General features: G+C 37.6%; 1 protein-coding gene across 3 annotated transcripts in view; it reads right to left on the minus strand.

Moving 5' to 3' along the window:
* The window catches only part of AFF3 (ALF transcription elongation factor 3), a 568,701-nt gene that overhangs the window by 406,684 nt on the left and 136,671 nt on the right, over positions 1–25,346 (minus strand). The window lies entirely within an intron of this gene.

Raw genomic sequence — 25,346 nt, forward strand, 5'->3', positions numbered from 1 at the left:
TACATTTGTCTTCCCTACAAGTCTCTTCAAAGACAAGGACTGGGACGAAGTTATCCCTGTAGCACCCAGAGACCCTGAAGGGCCTTGTACACACTAGGTGTTCAACATACATTTAAACTGAATTAGATTGCATTTTCTCCAGGGAAAAGTCAGTGTCTGGGAACTAGCTCATTTTAGTAAGAGGTATTCTGTTAGAGGAGTCTTTGTTGGAAAAGAGTGAGATGGCTGGTAAGCTCAGAATAGCTATGCATCTAAGGCTGAGTGAGAATATTTAGATTCAGGGAGAAGTCTCCTAAGCCATGAAAAAGGGCCAGTCAGAGTCCACAGAGAGAAAAAAAACTCCTTTTTTTTTAGGTTCCTCTTTCCCTTTATTATATTCTTTACCTTTAAAAAAATCGCTCCCTAGTTTTACTATCTCTATATTAAACATTTTCTTTCCTGCCGCCAATCCACTATTTGAACTCCGAGTATCAGTTAAGAATTTGAATTCCATAAAGTACAAGCAATGTAGATCAGCAAACACTGCTCCGAATATCTTACAGTCTATATTGCTCGCTATCTCTGGTTTTCAAATACACTTCTTGCATAATCATGTGTCCTTAATTAAATATAAGTTTCTGGCCAATTTTTTTATAATGTAAAAACTCATGACAATGTCCTTGGGTTTATAGCCCATTACTGTTATAGCATGCTATTCACCCTCAGCTATTGCTTGACTGAAGTTAATAGAGGATTCTGAGTCTCATATTCATTGCTATAATGTCAGTTATAGAAATAAATATTGTGCTGTTTGCCTTTCCCTGCTGTTCCGCTGTCTCATTTCAGCCTTGAGGGCTGTCTAGCACACTTGGCCCTTGCGCCAGGACAGAAGACACAAGATGAGCCCTAACAGACACAGTGTCAATGTTTTCTTTCCCCTAACTGCAGCTATAATGACGCTCTGGCATGACTGTGCATGGGCAGCAATTAGAGATAGGGCACATCACAGAACAATTGTACCGGAAGGACATGAAGAAAGGCAATGATTTCTCTTTCCCAATATGTGGCAATTTTCAGATTTCAGAGGGATAACGGACACACTCTATGAAAGGATTTGATTTATGGCAACTGCCTTTCTTGTCCTGATTCCATTAAGGCCAGGTGTGCTGACCTTAAGCACAGGGCCAGGTGTTTTCTTCTTATTTAGTACTCCCTGGGCAACTATTATGTGTATCAGTTTTCTTTTATCTAGATCAATACTGTAAAAAAAAAAAATGTGTCTTTCAGTCACTGTATTTTATTTAAACAAAATATTTTTTTGGCATAACACATTTTTATAGTCAACCTAAGGTAACCTTAAGTCGCAGAGTTATTTTTTTGTTATTTTTTTTTTAAATCCCACGTGCTCTTTTTAGCTTTTTTTTTAAGATTTTATTTATTTATTTGAGAGAGAATGAGAGAGAGAGAGCACACGAGAGGGGGGAGGGTCGGAGGGAGAAGCAGACTCCCTGCTGAGCAGGGAGCCCGATGTGGGACTCGATCCTGGGACTCCAGGATCATGACCTGAGCCGAAGGCAGTCGTTTAACCAACTGAGCCATGCAGGCGCCCTCGCAGAGTTATTTTTTAATTACGTGAGTTGTTTCTGATTATAAAAGTAATTCATGCTCATTGTAAGAACAAACTGAAAAAGTAGAAACATTTTCATAATCTATAATGCCACCAATCAAAGTAAGTTCCGGTAATAGGCTGTTTATTTATAAAATCGGGATCATTCTCTATATACTGTTTTATATATTTATTTTTCTGTTAATATATCATAAAAACTTTCTCATGACATTAAGTTCTTTTCAAAATCATATTTTAATGTCACATAGGGCAGGGGAATCTTTTCCACTTCCTTGATGTGTTAAATGAAACTGTGATACACATTCCTGTAGACAATATTTTAAATTTCTTCACTCACACTCCAAATTGCATTTCAGAAAGTTAACAATGTAGACTTCTATAAGGATACTACGAGAATGTCTGCTCCCAATCCTCCACAGCTTTTAAATTTTTGCCAATTAGATGAGCAACATGTTAAGACTCTTGATATTTTCATTTGTGTCTTTATGTTTATTTTTCCATATGATTTTTTTTTTTTGACAGCTGGATATCTTCTTTTTGTGAACTATCTACTCAGGACCTTTGCCCATTTTCCTTTTAGAGCAAAGGTTTGTGGAGGTTTTTTAAATAATATTTAAGAGTCCTTTATGTTTTCAAGATAGTAACATACTGTAAATTTTCCTCAGTTTGTCATTTGCCTTTAAATCTGAGATTATGTTTTAAAAACTCTAATGAATAGAAACTTGTATCTGTGTGATTTCTCATCTGAACTTCAAAGTGTCCTTGAAAATTATACCATTTATAATAATCAGACGTATTTAATGTTCTGAACTTGTCCACTGACTGTTAACCACCTAAAATATAAAATCACTAAAACTTTTTGAAAAAGAGAACCTTTGACTGACAACTATCAAAAGACTAAAAAAATGTCAGTAATTTCCATTGCTTTTTTGCTGCTCACAATGTCAGGACCCAGCAATGCCTCAAAGATACTAGCCCTACAATGCTCTTGCTCAAGCCATACGAGCTACACACAAGCGATCAAAGGCAATCTAGGACCAAACCACCATCCTTTGGGATTCAGCTTGGAGCTCTAAAGTGACCTAACCAGAGGAACATAAACATAACAGAAAAATGCAGGCCAGCCTGAGCAACCACACTCAGTAAGTTACTACAATTTCTGAGTCTCATTCTGGCAATATTAACTACTGGCAATATTCCTTACGACTCTCCAGGTCTGATGTTCCAACTTCCCTCATACTGCAGGCCCAGGATATTAAATTTACTAGAAATTTGCATAAGACATTAAACATGGAGCATTTAACTCAAAATGAAACTGAAAACCAAGCAATCAAGTAGAAAGCTAAGATAAAAAATAATATAAGAAATCAAAAAGACACAAAAAATATTTCCTAATTAAAGAGAAGGGGAGGCTTTAACAATGGAGGAAACAGAACATTCCAGGCTTTAGGAACTCTGTTCACTCACCGACAGTTACTCAGGTTATTGCCACATATAGGTAGTCTCCCTGAGTGACAGGGCATAATCTTTGTCACAATGTGTACATATAATTCATGCAAGGACAAACCAGGTATACATGGGATAATCCATAAGTCGTTAATAAAGACAAGAGCCTCAGCCCCTTTAAGAATTACTCGTGTGTCCATGGCTGACTAGAAACCAACCATAAGAGATCTAAAATATGTTAGATGAAATCTAAGTTCTGCTTAATCAGAAGAGCCTCATACAAGTGTGAGATTAATCTAGTTTTCCTTGAACAGGACCGTCTCATCAAGCCAACAGTCACCATCTATCCCAATGGCAGAGGAAACAGAACTGAATGGGGCCTACTCTTCATCTGACCCATTTCCTCCACTCTCCAAAATGATTTAGAAATTTTCAAAATTAATATAAAGGATGATCTCCATATATCTTGATTATCTTTGTTTTTTCCTTAATCCAAGATGATACAACTCATTTTTTGGTGGATCACTTGTGAATTATTCTTAAATGTCTTTGTTAATACTATTACTGTTCCTGTTATTAATATATCCTGAAACAACATCAAATACTTAAAATCCCTGCTAACAAGGCAGAGACTTGACCTTGAGGTCTGGAGTTTGCCATCTGATGGGGGTGGGGGGGTGGCGGGGCTGAAAGAGCAACAGAACCAGTGTCTTTTTATCCTCTGACTTCAGAAGCGCCAGAAGGCAAAAACATAATTATCTGGACAATTCAGGTGAGAAAAACTCACCTTTCCCTGAATTCTTTGCATAAAGGCAGCATTAATGGACTGAATTACTCAGGTAATTGTTCTGCACTGGTCTGTGTTTAATTAAAATAAGAAAGGAAATAACGCTGCCAGGCAAGCACTTTCCAAAAGGTTTAGAGTACTGAGCACTCCAAAGGTTTTGCAATAGGACTACATGGCTCCAGAAAGTGCCAGGAGAGCAGAAAAATTCATCTAAACAACAATTAGTTTTAATTTCACTAGTTTCAGAAGAAATCCACGTCACAAAGCTTATAAAAACACTGGTTTTCAAGCATGAGAGAGAAACGTTTTCCCCTTTTACATAAAATAAAATGTAAAAGCATTTTCCTCCCAGTTTGTCAAGAGTAAGCTTTGTTTTTGCATTTTTGTTTGTCTTTTATTTTTAAACTTTACAATGTAGCATAAATTGCCTCTAATATTTCAAATGTCAGGCTTCAAGTGCTAAGGTGATGTGACAAGAGGTGAAATAGTGTGGAGAGTGAACAAATGTTCAATGTAACTAAGATTGATACATAGGTATCAATCACTTCAACTAAACAGTTCATCGATTTCTGTGTATGAAAGAAATCTATGAAGCTTTTAAATTCAGACCTGAGCAGAAAATTTCAATAATGGAAGATTCTCCTCACTCAGCTTCCATATTCAGTTTCATCCAAAGTCCTTATTTTAGTATGCTATGAATATCTACAGAAATTAAATAGGCCCCTTCTGTGAAGGCCTGGGTTTAGCATGAAGATTGTTTATGAAATAATCTGAAAGATTATCTAAATGTGTTTTTGCTTTATTTTGGTAACCTAAATGATCATAAATACGCTATAGCCCTATGGATGGAAAAGTAACTGAATAGAAATGGAAAGAGGTATGTTAATAAATCTACAGAACTAAAAACAAAATAGTACGTTAATACCATCTGTTCCAGTTCTGTATCGTCCAACTCTGCCACCCCCCACCCCATCAGAAGGACTTAGTTAATTCACTTGAACTGCTTGCTGCCTGAGATTCTTGCCAGAACACTCACCAGCCCCCTCATTTGTTGGGTGGTTTTATAGGTCTCTGGTGCTTAGCAGAGGTAGGACAGCTTGCAAGGCAGTAGGAGGACAGATAAAACCACCCTGCTGTGCAGATTTAGTCCATTTGCACTGGCTCTCATACAGAAAACAAATTGCAACCTCTCACAAAGGGGCCCTTTTCTGCACTAGCAACCCTGAAAAATGCAGGCAAAAATGAGTAAATCAGGCAACTTCACATCAGGAGGAAAAAAAAAATGGCTACCACTCCAACAGCTGCTCTCATAATTAAGAACAGATTTCATCACTAAACTCTTGCTGGTTATGTCTGCAGCAAAACAAATACACAGATGTAAGGCATTTACATACTGGATATTTCGTACTGGGTAACCAAACCAAGCTGACCTTTTTTGCTTTAAGATATTCTCTTAAAAATATCATCTAGTCAATGATAAAGTATAAGGCAACATCCAAACCTTAAGTACAACTATATTTCCGTCATCATCTTGCAACTAAATTTATTTTGGCATTCTACCAGATTCACTTTCTTTTTACATATTCAAAATTGCAATGCACTGCCATGGACATGACCTCTCTCAAATAATGAAAATGCACTACCAGTTTCTTTTACTCGTAAAATTTGCTAAATTTATTGCGGCCTCATTTATCCATGTTTTAAAAGATTGCATGGCACATGCAGTAAAAGGAATAGCATTTGACCTCTTTAAAGGTAAATTGGTGTGCCATTAAATCAGAGAAATAAAAGTAATGAAATGATAAAATTATAATAAAAACAGATAGGTAAGGACAAATTAATGGAATGCCACTCCACTACAATGAGAAAGGAGACTACAGTTCCCACAACGCTGACGAATCTCATGTACAAAGTACTGAACAAAAGAAGCCACTAAAGTACGAAAATAGGCAAAAGTACTTTTGCTGTTCGAAGTCAGGATAGTGGTCCGCCTTGGGTAGGTAGGGTAGTTACTGGGAAGGGGCACAAGAGGGCTTCTGGGAAACAAAGTAATGCGCCATTTCTTAATGTGGGTGCCAGTTACACCAGATGTGTTCAATTTGTAAAAATGCCTCAAGCTGTATTCTCAGTATCATTTTTCTACATATAAATTGTACTTCCACAAGAAGATAAAATAAAGTAAAATGAAATAAAGTAAAAGAGGTAGGCAAGGCATGCACTGAACTTCACGATGTTCAATGTCAACAATAAGTAACTGTTCACCCATGTTAGTCCCAATCTCTTCACGTGACCCACTCCACGCAGTGTTCTCAAGCTTCCTGACACTGTTACAATAGCGTCGTTCTTAACAATATTTATCAAGCCATACGTTTTACTTTTTGAATGACTAAACTGGCCAAATGTTTAAGCTTAAATTAATAGCATAATGTTCTAGGATAGTCTCTTGTCTAATACATTAAACTGATTATCCTCCCAAAAGGTATGAATGTTAAATAAATTTTTGTGTATTTCATTACCAGTGCTATAATTTAAAGCAACCAAGCAGTTCTAAACATGCAATTTTCAGTAAAAAGTGGTTCTAAGAGCATCTCTGAAATGACATATTATTACACTGCTTTACCCAAGGAACAATAACCCTTATAGGAATCCACAGATGTAAATAAACTAATTCAAAGTAGAACATGCAAGATAACGCCTACTCAAGTTGACATATTTTCTAAGAGCCTGCATATTTAAAATTAGACTTAAAACACTACCCCCACCAAAATATCTAATGCATATAGTTCAGGAATGTATAACTGGTAGATTAAATAGTGGTGGTGTTTTCATTCAGAATTGCAAATTTCAGAATTTACAGATGCAAGTTAATCTGTAAACAAGCATTAACGCCTCAGAGTACCTGGAGAAGTAAACTTACAAACAAGTTGTGGTTGATGATGAGGGTGGTGTTTTCTACACTTTCATCTGAGCTAGCGCTTTGAACAAAATGGTGGCTGAGTTACAAATATGATCACATGCCCTTTACTTAAAGTGGCTTCACAGCTGCAGTTCTCAAACAGTGGCCATCAATGCATGAACCAGGGGTCAAAGTCATAAAGACACTTTCTTAGCCTAAGAGGAGGGTCTCTCTGACCTCTTTCTGCATGTTTGTTCATCTAGTTCAACACTGTTGCAAAGGCCGAATTCTCTTCTGATAGCTTGATCCTACACAATAATTAATGTTAAACCATACCTAAAAGAAAGGGATATGGAAATCATTATCCACAGTTTTTGCGTTAATCGATTTGGGGTTCACCTTTCTAAGTGAGAGCCCTAGAGAACTTGTATGTAGCACAGTGGAACTCTCCACAAGCTGGTGTCTGCCGAATAGCTGAGGTAACATCAGGTTTCACTTTCCCGTGCAATGCTTCCGCAAACGGCTGACTTGGAGTTGGTGCGCTCAGTTAGTGTTCCTTTAGATTCATCCACACACCCTCTCAGACTGTCAGCCTGAGATCTAGCTTGCGACCCAGGACCACGCAGGCTCATTAAATTTTTATTTATGGAGTACTCAATGTTACTTGAACTTTTGCTTATGCCAAACTATGAGCATTTACTTGTTTTAAAGAACTCCTTTGTAATCATAATTTAAGGAAACTAGATCTGTATCCTTAACGAAATTATGATTTCAAATTCCTATTCACTCTTGGAGTGTGGACACTTCTTTACTGATCACCAGCCACCCCAAATGAAGCTTTTATTCATGAGCTTACTTCTGCACTACCCATGCCTTTTAAAAATGTATTCTCTGTTCTGTAAGAATTGAATGTCCAGCCAGATTCTGACAGTATGTGAGATGTAAAGTATATTATTCTCTCAGTCTTTAGGCTAGGATAATGCTTGCTTATAAAACATTATGAATCCTTTGTTAAAAGGAATGGCTATGTGATTTTTTAAAGCTTTTCTCTTTAATTGGACATTAATTTATGAAGCATCTGCATGTTAAGCACTGTACTCAATGCCAAGGATGTAAAGACAAGTAAGACAGGGCACTAGCCTGACTAGGAGCTCACAGAGTAGTGAACGAGAACTCTGTGAACCTAGTGAAAACATAATGGGATGGAGGGATGGATGGATGGAGGCAAGGAGTTCTGTGAAGAAACACAGAAAGCAAGTCATTCCACAAGGAGCAGAGGCTTCACAGAGGCGACTATAGAGAGTTTCAGTGACAGTTGCCTTGATGGGGGTGAGTGGATGCAGATGTCTGGAATGGAAAAACCGATGGTAAAAGCATGAAGGCAGGAAAGCGCATGGTGTGTTGGGAAGTTGGCGGGTGGGAACACAGCCGTCAAGTTCAGGGTAGCTAAAGCGTAGTAGTATACCTGGCTCAGTGTCATGAGGTTAAAGCTAGAGGGGTGAGTTGATGTAAGATCGTGAAGGCTGTGTGCTAGGTCTAAGTATTAGATCTTTTACCTCTAGGTGAGTATTTTCTAGCATATGTTTCTCAGAATACTAATTCCCTGAGTGGTTTGCAAAAAAAACCCCAAAAAACCAAAATGCTTTTTTAATAAGTAAGTTTAGAAAATGCTGCATCCTATAGTGTCCTTTCAGAGAGTCATAATATACATTTGGTATAACAGGGTTGAGAAATATGGCAGTAAAAACCATCTTAACTTGAACACCATTTTCATATAACTGTTGACACCCTTCAAAACTAATGTTCTATAGAATATACATGGGGGATACTAAATGCTGCTCTAGGAAAGTAGGGGAACAAAGAAACTGTTGGAGCAAGAATGTAACATGATCAGATTTATTTGTTCCTTTCCATTTCTTCTTCATTAGAAAAATATTTTTTTAGCAGTTATGTCTGGTAATGATGTGGATGTTGCACTAAATTTGAAAGAGATTAATGGCAAAACACCAAGAGGTGACAAAACACAGGGATGAGGGACTCCAGACAAGAGGCTATCTCAGATTAAAAGTAATTCATGATAGAATAAAGGTGGAATGATGGAAACATAGCAAATGAGAATGACTTCAAAGGTTCTAGCCTAGAGACCCACTGGAAGGCGCTCCTTTAGCCAAGACATAGAATTTCAAAGAAGTCTGCTCTGCAGAAAGGCAGTATGATCAGTGCTGGTCATTTGAAGTATGGGGTGCCTGCAAAAACATCTATAGGGGCATACTGAGAAAGCAGCTAGACAATGAGCACAGCATAACGTATAGAGAAGTTGAATCACTATTATGTTGTATAATACCTGAAAATAAGGCAACATTGTGGGTCAACTATACTCAAATTAAAAAAAATTTAAAAAGAAAAAAGAAAAAGCCGTTAGAATTATGGCTTTCAGCTTAAAGTAAGGCCAGGACCGGAGTTACATATTGTAATCATACAGATGGTATATAAAGTCATTGGAATGGATAAAGCATCCCCCTCCCAACTCTGGGGAAAATGCATAGGGCAAAAAGAGTAAGGAATCCAGAATACCAACATTTCAATGTGTAAAATACAAAATTAATTGATATGTGACATTTTTTATACTATAATCTTAAGGGTTTTTTTAATTGTAATTTAGTATAATCTTAAGGTTTTATTGTAATGTAGAAGGTTCTGTTTTACATTATCCAGAAACAGAATATAGTGCTGAGCCTGACACTGTTTTATGTTATTACTTTGGTCACTGGTACATCATGTAAAGGAATCAAAATATGTTTGGAACAGAGTCTAATTAAATACACCTGAAGTCCAGAGCGATTCAGAGAATTGACCAAAGTCTTGCAGCTAGTTGGTCCTGTTTGCAACTAGCCCACTATTTAAAAAATTAGTTCAAAATCCAACGTTCTCTTTCATTTTACTTGTTTCTAAGGCATGTAAGAATGCAAATGAAATCAAATAATTCAATTGAATAAGATCATTAACAGATATTAGAAAAGCATTTCGCAACTTTCACAAGTTCTCTTTTTAATCTTAATTGCTATGATATAAGACCGTTAACAATATTAGCTATTTTTTTCTTGACGTGGTTGAATTGTGTTTCATTGGAAGGAACATCGTGGAATTAGCCTGTATTCTTGGAAGGGTGGTCAAGAAAAGACCATATTAACAATGGTCTTATCATCCCACATAGCCAATCAACAAAAGTTACTAAGTGCCTAAGATGAGTGAAGCACATCCTTACTCATTTGAGAGACACCAGAGAAAGGAAGAGTGAGGAGCGCAACCATAACTGAAGTCAAGGAAGACTCCAGCACCCACCACTTAATTGCACATAATGATTTCAATTGACTGGCATGAAGTTCTTAAACACTCAAATATAGAATCCTTTAAAATCTGTGTTAGATTTAACAGAACTTACATTTTTCTTCAGTGTGGGGGGGCGGGGGGAGAATAAAACCATCAAGAATTACAGAACATTGTTGCACAACAACATGAATATACTCACACTCCGTATACTTCACCCTGAACCGTATACTTAAAAAATGGTTAAGATGGTAAATTTTTTGTGTTTTTCTTCACAGTTAAAGATTTTAAAGGCATTATGAAATTAAATTACCTTAACATACTTTTGTCCACAAAATGTTCTATATCCTACAAGGAATAGGGAGCTGGCCACCATTTGCTAATGGTGATAAAGAGGTGGAACTGAATCTTCAGGTTAATTAACCAGGCAATGCGACTCAGGGCTTGTTAAAGAGATGTTGACAAGATAAACATTCAAAAGCTAGAAAAACTAGTAACAAAGTGAAACAGTTAAACAGGAAAGTAGCACTAGGATTTGGAAGAGTATGAGAGACTTGTGAAAAGAGTAATCAACCAGATATGATGGTAGGGATAAAGAAAGAGAGTCAAAGATGATTCTGGACATCAAGTTCCAGTAATAACATGATACATGTTATTACAGTTAACCTGAGTTTAAACCATCAAAATGAAAATACCCAGAAAGCATTTGGTAAAAAAAAACTACAGCCTGGATGCTCTTTAATCTTTAACCACCAAGGTCCAGTGATACCAAATCTGAGATACATGCTAGTAAATCTGAACCAAGAATTCAGATGAAGCCCAACCAACCAGTTCAGCCATCAGGTTTTGTCCCAGCGAGGTTACACTACTCACCTATCCCTGTGCCTTCTTCACTTGAAGTTCACCTAGGAAGGTGAAGGGGCTAACAAGAAAAGTAAAAATCATTTCACTTCCAATTTGATGGAACTAAAGAACTTCTGGAGAGTGAAACAGTCTCTTCTAAAAATTTGCTGTGCTCTAGGAAACAGAATAGAACTGAGAAAAATTAAACCCTTTATAGACTTTATGCCTTTAGGCAATCTGACGACTGTTGATCTTCCTTTCCTTTTGGATCTCAGTACTGCAGGCAATTCAGAAACTCTCCTGCTCTGATCTGTACAAAAGGTCATCTCGTGTTTCCAGATCAATCTCTGTGGTGTTCCAGTTGCTAAAACAGCAGATTAAATTAGCATCCACAAGAACTGCAAGTCTCTCCTCTCCACACCAATACTTGGGGGAAAAACAGGTGATTCAGAATGCCACTGGTATACTGGAGTTGGAGAATCTTACTGTAATGTATAGCATTGAAAAAAAAAAAGAAAGAAAGAAAATTCAAATTTTTAATTAAAACCTTCAGAACCTGATCACAAAAATGTTTCAGCCTTTGCAGATTAAATGGAATTTTTTCCACTCTAAAAAAAAATATAGCCAATTCCTAGGGGTAAAATAGTACTTAGAAAAACAAAATGAATTTATTTTCACTGGATGTATATATTTAGACTATCTTACTATTTCTGTTCTTTAAATCTAAGCTTGGATATTTATTTTTCATTTAAAAAGTGGGCATGTTTTAATTTCTAATCTAAGGATATTATGGTTACCAAAAAAATTTATTTATTTATTTTTTTACTACTACTAGCTACTTAATCTGTGAAATACAGCTCAGGAAAAAAATGCTGTCATAAAACCTGTTGGTATAAAGATAAGCAGTTTATTTAATATCTAATTAAACATGGTCACTGGAGAAATCACAGCTTATGAAACTTTATCAGAAAAAGATTAATCCATTTCAGGCTTAACCCAAATGTCATAAGAGAACTCATGAATTTAGATAGGAATCCACTTATTATCCAAAGACATTTTCATATTGAGTAAGAAGAGCCTATATTACTGGTTATATTTATACTTCAATCAAATTCATATACTTTGTAGCTATCATTGATTTCAGGGACAATTATCAAACTAGAATAATATAATAGGGAGCCCTGTCCTCTTTGTCAAAAATTTCTATAATATTCTAAAAACACTTTATGAGTTTATAGACCCCATTCATTCAGAAATTCAAAAAATTATATGGATTGTGTCATTTTAATTCAAAAACAACTGTCTAACAAAAAACTACTGAACAACCTATTATATGTTGGACTCAGGCACTGGGGAAATGAGGATGGAGAAAAGGATTCCTTCTTTTGAAAGGCTCACAAAAATCATGAGACAAACCCTTAAATAACCACTGACATAAATTAATATCTACTACAGGGCAGAGGCTGCTTTTTTCCCCTAATATCTATTCATGCCTTTGTCCATAATAATAAAAAAAAATCATCTGGACACATGGTGACCCAGCATAAAGTCTGGATGCATTTCTCAGGCTTCTTTGAAGCTAAGACAGCCAGGTGACTACTTGGGGTCAATGGGATGTGAGGGAAAGTAGTCTGTGCTCCTTCCAGGTTGAAACTTTAAAGAACAGGATATGCCCTCCCCCTTCCCTTTCCTCTTCCTGAGGGCTCAAAAGGAACCTGAGCCATCCTGGATCAGGTGGACAAGTGTAGCACTCTTATAAGTGGTAGAGCTATAGAATAAAAGGAGCCTGAGTCCATGATAGGATGTCACAGACCAGAACCACCATTCCAGCTTAGATTTATAATATAAGAAAAAAAAGCTTTTGTCTTCTTTTTAAGTTGCTGTTTTTGGAATCCATCTCATGAAGAAGCACCATGTTCATGCTTCTTTTTCTGAGAATTTTGGTACTAGAAAATGTCTATGAAAGGGAAGAACCAAAATTTTATAGTAAAAGTGAAGAAAAGCTTCATTTCTAACTTTCTCATGAAAAATAAAACCCTGAATTAGAACAATAAACTAATCTTACAATAATAAAATAGAAATGAGAAGTAAAATTGTATAAATTCTTAGAAGAGAATGACTTAAGTATTGGCCGGGCCACAATTTTTTGTTAACAAAATTGTATAATCCTGTGATAGAGCTAACGAAAAAAAATCGACATAGTGAAAAACAAAATAGGTACCAAAAACTGATCACTGACATGTAGGAAAGGCTTAGGAAAATAGTAGTGAATACATGTGAAAAAAATACAGATCAAAGCAATTAGAATGGAACTAATAGATAAGAAAGACAAAGATGATTCAACACAAGAGTAATTCCTTCAAGAGGTAAATGAAAAAAAGTGTGTACAAACAAATGTGTGTAAACACTTAATACATAAAAACTCCCTGAACAGGAAGAATGTACTAATCTGGAAAGATTGAAAGAGCAATCCATGTTTCAGGAAATGCTCAATACTGAGACATATTTTGATAAAGCTGCAGAAGTTTAAAGAAATAATTCTTTAGGCATTCAAGCAGACAGAGCAAACCATTTTCAAGAAGTAACAGGATGGGCATATTTGAAGAACATATATGGAAGCTCAAGAGAGTCTTCAAATTTGGTGAAACTAAAAAAATATAAAAAGAGAGAGGTGAAGAAAGAGAGACAATGTTGTCCGGAATGAAATTCATCTTGTTTGTGCAATTTTTTTCCTGGATGGTGGGATGTGAGTTGATTTTTAAATTTCATTTTTCTTCATTATTTAGATAATTTGAATGAGCACGTAACATGTTAACAAAAACAATGAGTAAGTAAGCAGAAAACTATCAAGAGTAAGATGGAAAGCAAATATGCCAATAAATTAACAACAATCAATTCTGGTTGGTGACTTTCTAATTTCCAAATATCATTTTTTATAAGAGGAACCGGACCAGAAGGAGGAATCTGGCAGGCAAACTAGGAAAGAATAATACTCCAGGCATAAGCAAAGCCAGGAACTTTTGAAAGAAAAATGGCATGCACAGGAAAGAGCAAGAGGTCTGGTAAGTAGATAGGGATGAAGCCTGGGTCAGATTATATGCTATGCTTGAATTTCATTCTAGTCTTTACTTCTGTCACTGATCTACCTAACATCATTCAAACCAGTTACAATATATTTGTCTCTATTTCTCAGGTGTAAAAAACTCAAAGTCCTGACCTCTGGAACAAGATAATTAAGTATTAGACTTAATAGAACCCTCTTCGAGGTGATGGCACAAACACAGATGAGAAGCAGAGCCTGCGCTCGAGGTGCTTCCAATATATTTGTGACACCAGACAGGCACACAAAACAGCATATAATAATATATGGCAATATAACACACATGGACCCTATAGGAATTTAGAAGAAAGGAAACTCTTTGATGATTGGAGTAGACTGTGGCAGTGGCATGACTTGTGCCAGGGTCTTGAAGAAAGGCTGAGCATTTTGATTTAAGATTTCCAGTCTCTAAGAAATTACATTGTAGGATCCTACCCACAGCTACCTCACAATTCCATAAAGATGGAGTATTTTTTTTTCATACTGAATTATAAAGAAAAGACGGACTGAGTCATCACTTATGCTGGAATATGACTGTGGGGAAAAATAAGTAAGTAAAGACTTACCTTATATTAAAATAAATTCCAGATGGCTAACTTTTCATCTAGTTCCTTTATGGTTTTACACATTAGATTTAACTCTTTAATATACCTATGGAAATAGCCTTTTTAACTATAATTACAAAGGAAGAGATCAAAAGGAAGAAAGATACAAAATTTAACTTCTGCATTATAAACAAAGGTTAATCAAGAAACTGGGAGAACTGCTTACATTTAGAAAAGGTTCATTTTCTAAATTTTAAAAACTCATAACTCAGTAAGAAAGAATACAAACACTTCAACAGAAAAATGGGTAAAGAACATGAAAAGAGAATCACAATAGATTATAAATGATAACCTTTGTTCATTTTGGAATTATAAATTAGATGTCTAAGAATTCCTCCTTGGAAAATATGATTATCTACACAAATTTACTTATATAGCTATTCATTGCAGAATAATATACAATAGTGGGCGCCTGGGTGGCTCAGTTGGTTAAGCGATTGCCTTCGGCTCAGGCCATGATCCCGGAGTCCTGGGATCGAGTCCCACATCGGGCTCCCGGCTCAGCGGGGAGCCTGCTTCTCCCTCTGACCCTCTCCCCTCTCGTGCTGTTTCTCTCTCTCTCTCTCAAATAAATAAATAAAATCTTTAAAAAAAAGAATAATTTACAATAGTGAAAAGAAATTGAAAACAGCTTAAATGCCTGACAAAAGGATTATGTAATAAGTTATGGTATCTGCATAGGATAAAACCATTGAAATTCTCAACTAAATGAGATGAAAAGACCATATACTGAATTTTGCCGAAGACTTGTTCAGTGACATGACAAAGTGGTTATGGCATGCAAGGAGAATAATTGGGAAAATAACCATATATGATAGCTTCATCCAGATTCAATAAAGAAGGTCTAAGTACAGAAAAAAACAGAAGAATCTAAATCAAAATGTTAATTGTGACCATTTCCAGACTGTAGGATTACATGTGTTCTTTTTTTCTCCTTTATGTTCTTAATGTTACCCAAATTTTTATAATGAAGATATATTACTCTCAAAATCTTTGCTGCCCTTTGCAGCAAAACTTCTAGAAAAAGTTGTTTATATGTAACATCTTTAATTCCTTCTCTTGATTTTCTCTTAAACTCAGACTTTGGCCCCCAAAACACTCTTTGAAGTAACTGATGATTTCCATGTTACTAAATCCATCATCGGCAGAATTAACACTGCTAATTCCCTTCCCTTCTTGATAGCCTCTCTCCTCATGTCTCCTAGATAATGCACTGATTTCTTCCAACCTACTGATCCCTTCTTCTCTGTCTCCTTTGCTGGCACCTTCTCTTCTCACTAACCCCTTGATGTAGGAATGCATAAGGGCTCAGCCCTCTTCTATAGCCACACTCCCTCCTTGAGTGGCCACATCCAGCCTCAAGGCCTTATCACATGTATGCTGACCACTTCCAAATCTGTATCTTCCAGCCCAGATATATATTTCCTTCTCTACTAAATTCCACGCTTGTGGCTCCAACGTGTGTGTGTACTTATCATGTCCACTTGGGTGTCTAATAGACACCCCAAACTCAATAAGCTCAAACAAATTCCTGCTCTTCTCTTCAAAGACCTGCTTCATATATCATTTTTCCCATCTCAGCTGAAAGCAGCTTCTACCTTACAGTTACTCAAGTCAAAAATTTGTCCTCAATTCCTCTCCATCTGTCACCCAACCAGTCAATCCTTACCTGACTCTCCTCCAAAATATATCCAGATCCAACCTTCTCATTACCTCTGCTACCACCTAACTCCTATAACTGCTATCATCTCTGCCCCAGATCAGGGAAATAATCTGCCAAGTGATCTCCTGCTTCCACCTGTATTCCATTATGGTTTATTCTCAACATTGACAGCCAGACTGATCCTTGTAATACCTAAGTCAGACCATGACACTGTGCTCAGAACTCCTCAAGGGCTCCCCATTCTCACCCACAGGAACACCACGATCCTTGCTGTGGCCTAAAGGCCTTACATGATGTGGGCTCCTCTCCTGCCTCCCTCCTTCTCGTGCACTCTGCGCCAGCACACTGTCCTGTTGGTATTACAGGGTAAGGAGGTGTGTTCCCACCTGGGCCTTTGCCTGGGCTATCCACTCCACTCCCACTAACTCCTTTCTCCAGATACCTTCCTGCTAACCTTGCCTCACCTTCTTCTTGCTCAAATCTCACTTTCTTAATGAGGATGACTTTACCCTTTTTTTAAAAGACTTTATTTATTTATTTACTTATTTGAGAGAGAGAGAGCATGCACATGCAGGGTGAGGGGCAGAGGGAGAAGCCCAGGCTCTCCGCTGAGCAGGGAGACCGACGTGGAGCTCAATCCCAGGACACCGGGATCATGACCTGAGCCGAAGGCAGACGCTTAACGACTGAGCCACCCAGGTGCCCCTTAACTACCCTTTTTAATAGTGTAACCTACTCCCTATCCTCTAAACCCTTCACTCCTTTACAGGTGTGAACCCAGCCACTTTTACTCTTTTCCGTTAATACTTACCACAAATCATAAAAGGGTAAAAATCAAAATGGTAACAGAGTAATCGAGATAGGCTATGCTGAGGCAAGGAAGGCTCCTCTGAGAACTCGTGTTTAAATCACTATGATGCCATGGGAAAAGGGTGGGGTGACCCTGAAGGAGGGACTGCCCAGAGGACCAAACCCACGGGAATTAATAACAAAGCACAAACACAAATGAAAGAGCCAGCAATGTGAAATCCCAGTGGGCACACCAGCAGCTAAGAAGTGCAAGTGACTAGAAGGTTGATTTGTAGGTCAATGTTAGGAAGGGTGAGAGCTGTCCAAAGATGGGAAGGCTACCCCAGGAGGTAGAAAGTTCCCTCTTACCTGTGGGGGCTGAACACAGACAGGAAGGAGCCTCAATAGGGATGTCACAGAGAGGAGTCAAATATCCCACAGGAGGTCTGGAGGAGACCTTCCATCACCCATGCTCTCTGTGAGGTTTTCAAGACATCCAAGAATTGGGGGGGAGGGGAAAGAGAGCGGCTGATCCATATTTGCTCCCAGGGCTTATGTAGATCCAAAACTGAATGCACACATTTTTCTATTTTCTACTGTTTAGTCTTCTGTCACACAGATAAGGAGTCCAACATTTACTGTGTATTAAAGGCATGCCACTGGCTATGTGGACCCAAATGCTATGTAACCAGCAATATTTCTGAAGGATATGTCTCCAAGACAACAAATAAACAGAGCTCTGGATAAATATGTGGATTATGTTTGCATAAGTTATGAAATAATGCATTACCATGAATAAGTGAAATAGGAATCATGACAAGGTCCATGAAGCACAAAACGACATGTAGAGAAAAAGAGCCATTCTGGGAATCAGTACCCATTGTCATTAAGGAGTACCTCTATGAGCTCCAACTATGCCAGGCTATTTTAAATCCATTAAAACTTAATTCACATGGCAGAAAGTTTGAAACTGTGGTCTCCCCCGCACTGTCCCCTGTGCCCCTCACCACCCTCCTCATTTCCCACATTCTTTTGCTACAGCTCACATCATAGTGGTCAGAGAACAGAAGCATCTGCCTGCCGCACATACACAGAGCACCGTACACTGCCCCCAGGCCAGGGCTCCTACTCACACCAACCAAACAAAAGAGAAGAAGGCAAAAGAGGCAGAGCACATAACATCCCTGCCAGAGCTCCGGCCTGCTTTGGCTTTTGTTTCTGAGGCCAGCATATAGTTCCATGGTTTATTTTACATGGGCTGTGTTTACATACATCAGTAAATATGGTTCCCATTTCTCTTTGTAACAGCAGCTATAAATTATACGTTGGAAGTGTTTGGCTTTTCTCTTCCCATAAAAGGTTTGGCAGGAATTACTGACGCCCCAAGGAGAGGAGGTCAGTTGTTGGAGGGGAGTGACTTCCTTCACCCATAGCCTTAAATTAATTAACTAATTCAACAAATACCTATTGAGCACAAACTATGTGCCAGGCACAGTTAGGGAAGCTTTAGTAAACAAAGCAGTAAAAGAACAGAACAAAATCCTTGCTTTTACGACATTCATATTCTAGTGAAATTCATCACCTCACCTCAGTTTCCAGATTCTGAGCTCTCAAATCGTCCAGGGCTGAGCACATCAGAAGGTAAATGTGAAGTAAACAGAGCTACTATCAATAATCACACTAATAATCGTAAGTTATTATTATTGTGGATTTTTAAGTGCCTACTATGTGCCAGGCACACTATTCTAAGCACTATACAACTATTAACTTATTAAGTAGTCATAAAAAATGCTATCAATTGCTATCAGGTACCGTTATACTGAATTGTGTCCCTCACAATTTTAAATTTTAGATAGAGATAGGGTCTTTACGGAGGTAATCAAGTTAACAATGAGGTCATTATGGTGGGCCCTAATCCAATATGACTGATATCCTTACAAAAAAAAGGGGGAATTTAGACAGACACACATGTAGAGGGAAAACAACATAAAGATGCAGGGAGAAGGCAGCCATCTTCCAGCCAGGGAAGGAGTGCTAGAACAGATTCTCCGTCACAGCCCTCAGAAGAAACCAACCCTACCAACACCTTAATTTCAGGGCTCTGGCCTCCAGAACTGTGAGACAATTTCTGTTGTGCTAAGCCAACCAATTTGTGGTACTTCGTCACGGCAGCCCCAGCACACTAATAAAAGTACAATCATGATTCCATGTCACAGATAAAGCCACTGAGACACAGGGTCATCTGGCGAGCCAACGGACTTGAGAGTCCAAGTCAGACAATCTAGCTCCAGAAACCATACTCCTCATTCTGTTCTAAAATCAGGCCAATTACTGCAGAGATGGGTCCCAGGCAGTATCACTTCTGAAAATGTCTGTTGATCCTAAAGCCTGACCTTTGGCCAAAATAGAAAACTGCTCCGTCCAGGGGTAGCCACAGGCTGCTTGTCACACGTGCAGCTACAGAATGGAATGTGTGACTAGCAGCAGGGAAACTGCACTCTCCTCTACTATAAAGGCATTGCTAACGCTGGTTAATCATGTGGGTAAGTGATTCTCCAGCTCGGCCCAATTAAACACCATTTAATACTGTGTGGCTTCAAAGAGATCTGTTTCAATGAGTCATTCTCAATACTTACTACCTGAAAATTTTAACATTTTTCCTCAGCCCATATCTTGTTGACTTTATATTTCATTTAACTGGAAATAAAGCTCAAGTGTGATATGTTCTACTACAGGTAATAATAGCTCAGGAAAGCCAAATACACAGAAAGAGAGAGCGAATTTGATCCCAGGCTTGGCAATAAAATCTCAGGAGGGGGCTAAGCATTAAAGAAGAGAGAATCACGTCACTCAGGCTTTGCTATATTAATCCAGGATAATCTCAGTCTTCAAGATTTCCATTATTTCCAACAAATAAACACAAAAGAACTTTCAGAATTTCATTTTTTTTCTTCCCACCTCCTCTCTCTGCCTCTCTCTCTCTCTCTCTAGTTCACATGCATGCACACAACCACTTCCAATAATATCCTCACTTCCATATCTTGTTTGCTTTTGTCGTTTCAGAGGTATTTCTAGTAAGAGTAACATAGCCAATATTTACTGAATGCTTACTATATTGTCACTGTGCTAAGCAAATGACATTCTTCAACTCATCGATCTACTCTTCTTTGCGTTAACTCTGCCATGTAGATATTATCATTTTCTCCACACATACGAAAACTGAGGCCCAGAGAAGTTAAACTACTTGCTCCCCGCCACATGGTTAATGAGTGGCAGAACCAGGATTTGAACCTACACCTGGCAGAGCCATCATGATTCCACTGTGTATCCCTGTGTATCTGAGAGGGTGCATAGGATTTCCAACCAAGAACAGATGAAATACAAAACAAGAGGCTTTTGTCACTGGACTGTCCAGTGATGCTTTTTCCAGTGTGGGAGAGGTTCTTGGATCACATAACCATCTCTTCAAGGGACTCCAAACACAGAGGGCTTAGGCTCTTGATTAGCCCCAGGTTTGAAGTCAACACACATAAGGTTGCAGTTTAAGGGCAAACAGCCCCATAATCTGTCCAGATGCTTTCCGGGAGAGGAAACTTTATGAGAACTGAGAAAATACAGGGAATGTAAAGTGGGGCTTTCTAATGGCCTCCCTCCGGGTCTCGCTCTCAACACCTCCATCCCTGGAAGTAGTTTCCTACCTCATGGCTAGAAAATGTGGTTTTATAGTATGAACTTAAAGGAGCCCAGAGAGGAAAGGGGATGGAAAAGGACACCGGCACCTTAACACAAGACACATTTTAATAAAGGGTTACAGAAACGGAAGATATTTTTAAGTGGCTAAGTGCTTTACCTTTAGGGCTGCACTAGCTGAACATGAAAGTGCCAAAAAATATGGAAACATTTCCACTTGCCAGCCTTCATTATGACCTTCAGAGTGACCCATCTATAAGATGGAAAACAAGTGCTTTCATCCAGTATCTGAGATCAAAGTTGTGGGTCTTCACTCTTCTAAGTCTAAGGGGTGCAAGCTGCCCGCATCCTCACTAAAAGAACGCACAGCGCGTGTGACAGGGAGAGGAGGAAGCACAGAGCGTAACCATCTGTGCTGTTGCTAAGCCCTGCTGTCCCACAGGACGTGGCCTCGGTCTGCAGTGGGTGAAGGAGGTTGGAGGTGATGATGGTGAGGAGGGTGAAACCACAACAGACAGAGAAACTGAGTCGCCAGCCTGGCCACACACCCTCGTTTCATCAATGAGCAATCAGATAGCATACTTCCATTTGAAAACATTATACATCTCAAATGTAATTAAGAAATTTAGACTGGCATGAATATGTAATGTACACATTGCTCTGCAGATGCCTTTCCCGTCCGACAGGCTGGTGCCGACTTTAATTTGGAAGAAATCCATTTTCATACAAAGGTAACCAAGAGTGACAGGAAATAGGAAGCCTACATCATTTATCTTCTGTGAACTTAGAAAAAAAATCAGCTAATTGCTTTTCTAGGAAGCTATTTTGTGGAATCATGGTGCTTTATCTTTCTGCTCTTATTCATGGTATAAATGGTGATTTTAAAATGCCTGTCATGAATATGCTGATTAATCAATACACCTTAAACTATTTACTTACTTTAACAAATGAAATTCTGATCAACCAAAAACGGTTTCTGTGTTCTTGTGGATGAACCACTGTGTATCAACCACTATGAAAACTCCTCATATACATACGGTCTATTAATTGATATTCAAATTCAGGTGTCTCTTTCCTTATCACTGACTCAGCTAAGAGCAGCAGGCCCTGCTTTCCTTCCTTCTTTCCCTGGCTTTTCAGATCTGTTCTATTCTCAGCCATCAGAGCCCTTCTGCAAGGGCGGCCTTAAATCATTGCTACTCATTAAATTAATAACAAACACAAACTAAAATGTGTATGTTTTGGAGTGCCACTGAAGCTGAAACTTCCAAACAAACTAACTTCATGGCCCGTAAGGCCCATATTCCCATATTTTATCTCAACAGCACTGCATATTAGGCCTGTTTTATAGGATTGTCCCATTTCCGCCTTCCTATATCACCTAGCATATACATATGTATTTTTAAATTCTACCAAGTTTGAGGCCAATATAAAGCACTCTTTTCAAATCTAAAATTATCATTTTAATAACAATTTCTTATTATTCCATGAGCCAAAGATAGATACAGCAGGAAGCTAATGACGCATAAGCTCCAGGGCCTCTTAAGCAAAGATTCCTCCAAGGCCCCAGGAGGGGCTCTAGCAATGAGTTAATACTTGTTTTTGCAAAAATTTCAAGTATAAGGTAATTTTCTACTCCTTTTTTCCTGAAGAAAACCCCGAAGACAGTATACATTTTAGGTCCCACAAAACTTGTATCTGCCCCACTAGGTTAATAGACCCCAGTGTCTGGATCTTGAATTACATTTTAAGGGCAAAACATTTATTTTGTATGTGTATGTGAAACAAAAAATAATTTGCTTCAACTGGAAATAAGATTTAGTGTGCCCTACCCTAGAATGTTCTAGAATGCATCTGCAGTCATTTCTTATGTCCCTGTATCTTCTCTCACCTAACACTAGTCACCCTTCCAAGTGACACTCCAGGGAAGGCTCACTTAATGAGGGATGGCATCAAGAATAAAAAAGTCAGCTATAACAACAAAAATATGTTTTTCATTAAACACAAAACTGAGCTGGGGAAAACCAGCCAAGAGACAGGTGTATCAGTTAAAGAAATCCCTTGAGGTCTTTAACTTCCACATCAAATTGCACTGAATTTTTCCACACTAATTACCTATTATTGAAGACTAAAGAATTATAACAAATAATTCACCATGGCAGCAGATAGAGTGCAGATGTTGTAAGAAAAAGAATGAAGAATTTAAGAAGTATAAAATCAGGCAAAAGAAATTCACAAATTCTCAATTTTTTAAAACAACACAAGATTCTTCTACTATAAGGATTATGAAGGTGAGGAAATTTTCTAGAACTAGAAGGCCAATTTTAAATTTAGTTTGGACTGTACGTGAGAGAAATTGCAAATTAAAAGCTAAGTGCTGGAGTTTAATATATTCATGTAAATTTCTTGCAGGCAGAGATCACATCTCAATTTTTTTTTAATTTCTCCTATTGCATTATACCTAGTCATTGATTTGATTTCTTATGAGGACTGTACCTACACAATGCTATTCAGCTATATTTGCATCTCCCTTGTCTTTATGTCATTTTTACCTAACACTTCCTTTTAGCCCCCAAATCCTTCACACTGGCATAAGTCTTGCTCTATAGCTAACGTCCTGGGAAACTATAGTCAAGTCGTGAAAAAGTTCCCTTTCGGTCACAGCCTCTGTAAATTTCCCTTAAAAATGCATTCCCTACCTTATTGGAAATTAATGTTAGTACTATCAAGAGGACATTTTCATCTAGGTACTATCTGTGTAAAAAAAAATTGGCATTAATATTTCTTAATTATTTGTCATGTTTGTTTTATTCTCTCCAAAAAATAAAAGCAAATGTTTCCTCAAAAAGCAAAATCTGATTAGCCGATAAAATTCTTCAGTTTCTATGCTACGATTGTGCATTTTATAGGGATGCCCTATAAACACTGAGTGATATACCTGCAAAAGGTATTTTTGAATCTCTTGGGAGTACTGTAAAACAAACAAGCAAACAAAAAAACTCTTTTTGAGTCTGAAGGATAGGAAATGTAACTTATAGATACTACCCTGCTGCTAATTGGGAAAGAGTCATTTTCTTATTATAATAGACTGGAGTGCAACACACAAGTGCTGCACAATTCAATTACCATATTTTCCATAATACATAGTTTTTTGCTAAAATAAGGACCATATTATCTCCCCTACAAAAACAAAAACAAAAAAAACAAAACAAAAAAACCCCCACAAAAACAAAAGCAAACAAAAAAAACCGAATCACCGATTAAAACTTTGTTCTGTGAACAACACTTCTTACCTCTTTTCTATCAATGCATGATTGGCCTCTTTAAAGTACTCACTATAAAATGTTAGGAAGGGAGCAAGCGAACAGGCTCAATGTCATTACATGGGGGAAATGAAACACTTCCTGTGTAAAAGCTCTAATTTTTCTTGGTATGACTTTCTATCTCAGGCATTTCTCTCTTTCTGTGATTACCGAACCATAATACAATGTGTCATTCCCAATCTGGGGTCTTGGAAGGGCGTCCTGAAAGTGTCCACGTTATTAATGACATACCCAAAAGCCTAATGAAAACTGTACAGTTATCTGCATAGGGCTGTACTGGCTATCAAAAATGGGCTTTTAACCAGGGCTTTATCAACTCATTGGGTTACGAAGTAAATAAATAAATTACTACCTAATAAATTTGAAGTTTCTCTGGCACATAAAAATCATTTTAACAAGGAATCCATTGGGATTAAAATTATAACGGATTCCTGGCAGTTACAGTCACCTCTGTTCAAGGATAAGCCATGTTTTATTTGCCAGGTCATTTGATGATGATAACACAAATCAAAGGGCTTGATAAATTCAGTTTTATAAGGTGATATTCATATGTGTTTCCTACAAACTTTACAAAACATAAATGCTTACAGAAGTTATATACTGCTTCTATTAATTCCTAAGAATACTTTATGGGATCCATCATAAACAAAAAATCAAAAGGAGTTACTGTTGTACATGTCACTTAATTTCCTCATTAGAACCTGTGTAAACATCTCGGAATTAAAAAAATATATCTTCTCTAAGGGCACTATGTTGATCTCCCAATTGGTGCATGGTGCTTTTTGAGGTGAGAGCTCAGCTCAGAAATGATTAAGTTCAGCCGTGTCAGACTCCCAACAAGAAACATCAAATCATTTTGTGTTTTATTTGGTCATTAAATCAAATTAAGATACAAAGAATATGCTAGCCACAGTGTTACTCCATCTTTAAAACCAAATACGTCAAAAAGAAAAAAGAAACTGAATAGTTCCTAAGTCCAGTGCTCTAGAATTCACATTTTATGTTAGTTAGTATATCACATCACAGCAAAACAAAAAAATGTGCATGCATACTTTTTTGTGTGTTCTTGACAAGTGTCATCAATTTGGAATATAGGATGAAATGTGTTTCTCTAAAACAAGACTTCATTTTCTACCCAGATTTACTGTTCAAGTAGACTAGACTCTTTGCTACCTCCGTGATTATGTGATTTGCATTTTTGAGTTCTCATATTCCACACATCTAGTCTACACATTTTGTAATGCAATAAATAAATACTTCAGATTAAATTC

The sequence above is a fragment of the Callorhinus ursinus genome, unplaced genomic scaffold, assembly GCF_003265705.2.
Source record: "Callorhinus ursinus isolate GAN/ISIS: 27379988/994484 unplaced genomic scaffold, GSC_fseal_2.0 scaffold10, whole genome shotgun sequence".
Classification (NCBI taxonomy): Eukaryota; Metazoa; Chordata; class Mammalia; order Carnivora; family Otariidae; genus Callorhinus; species Callorhinus ursinus.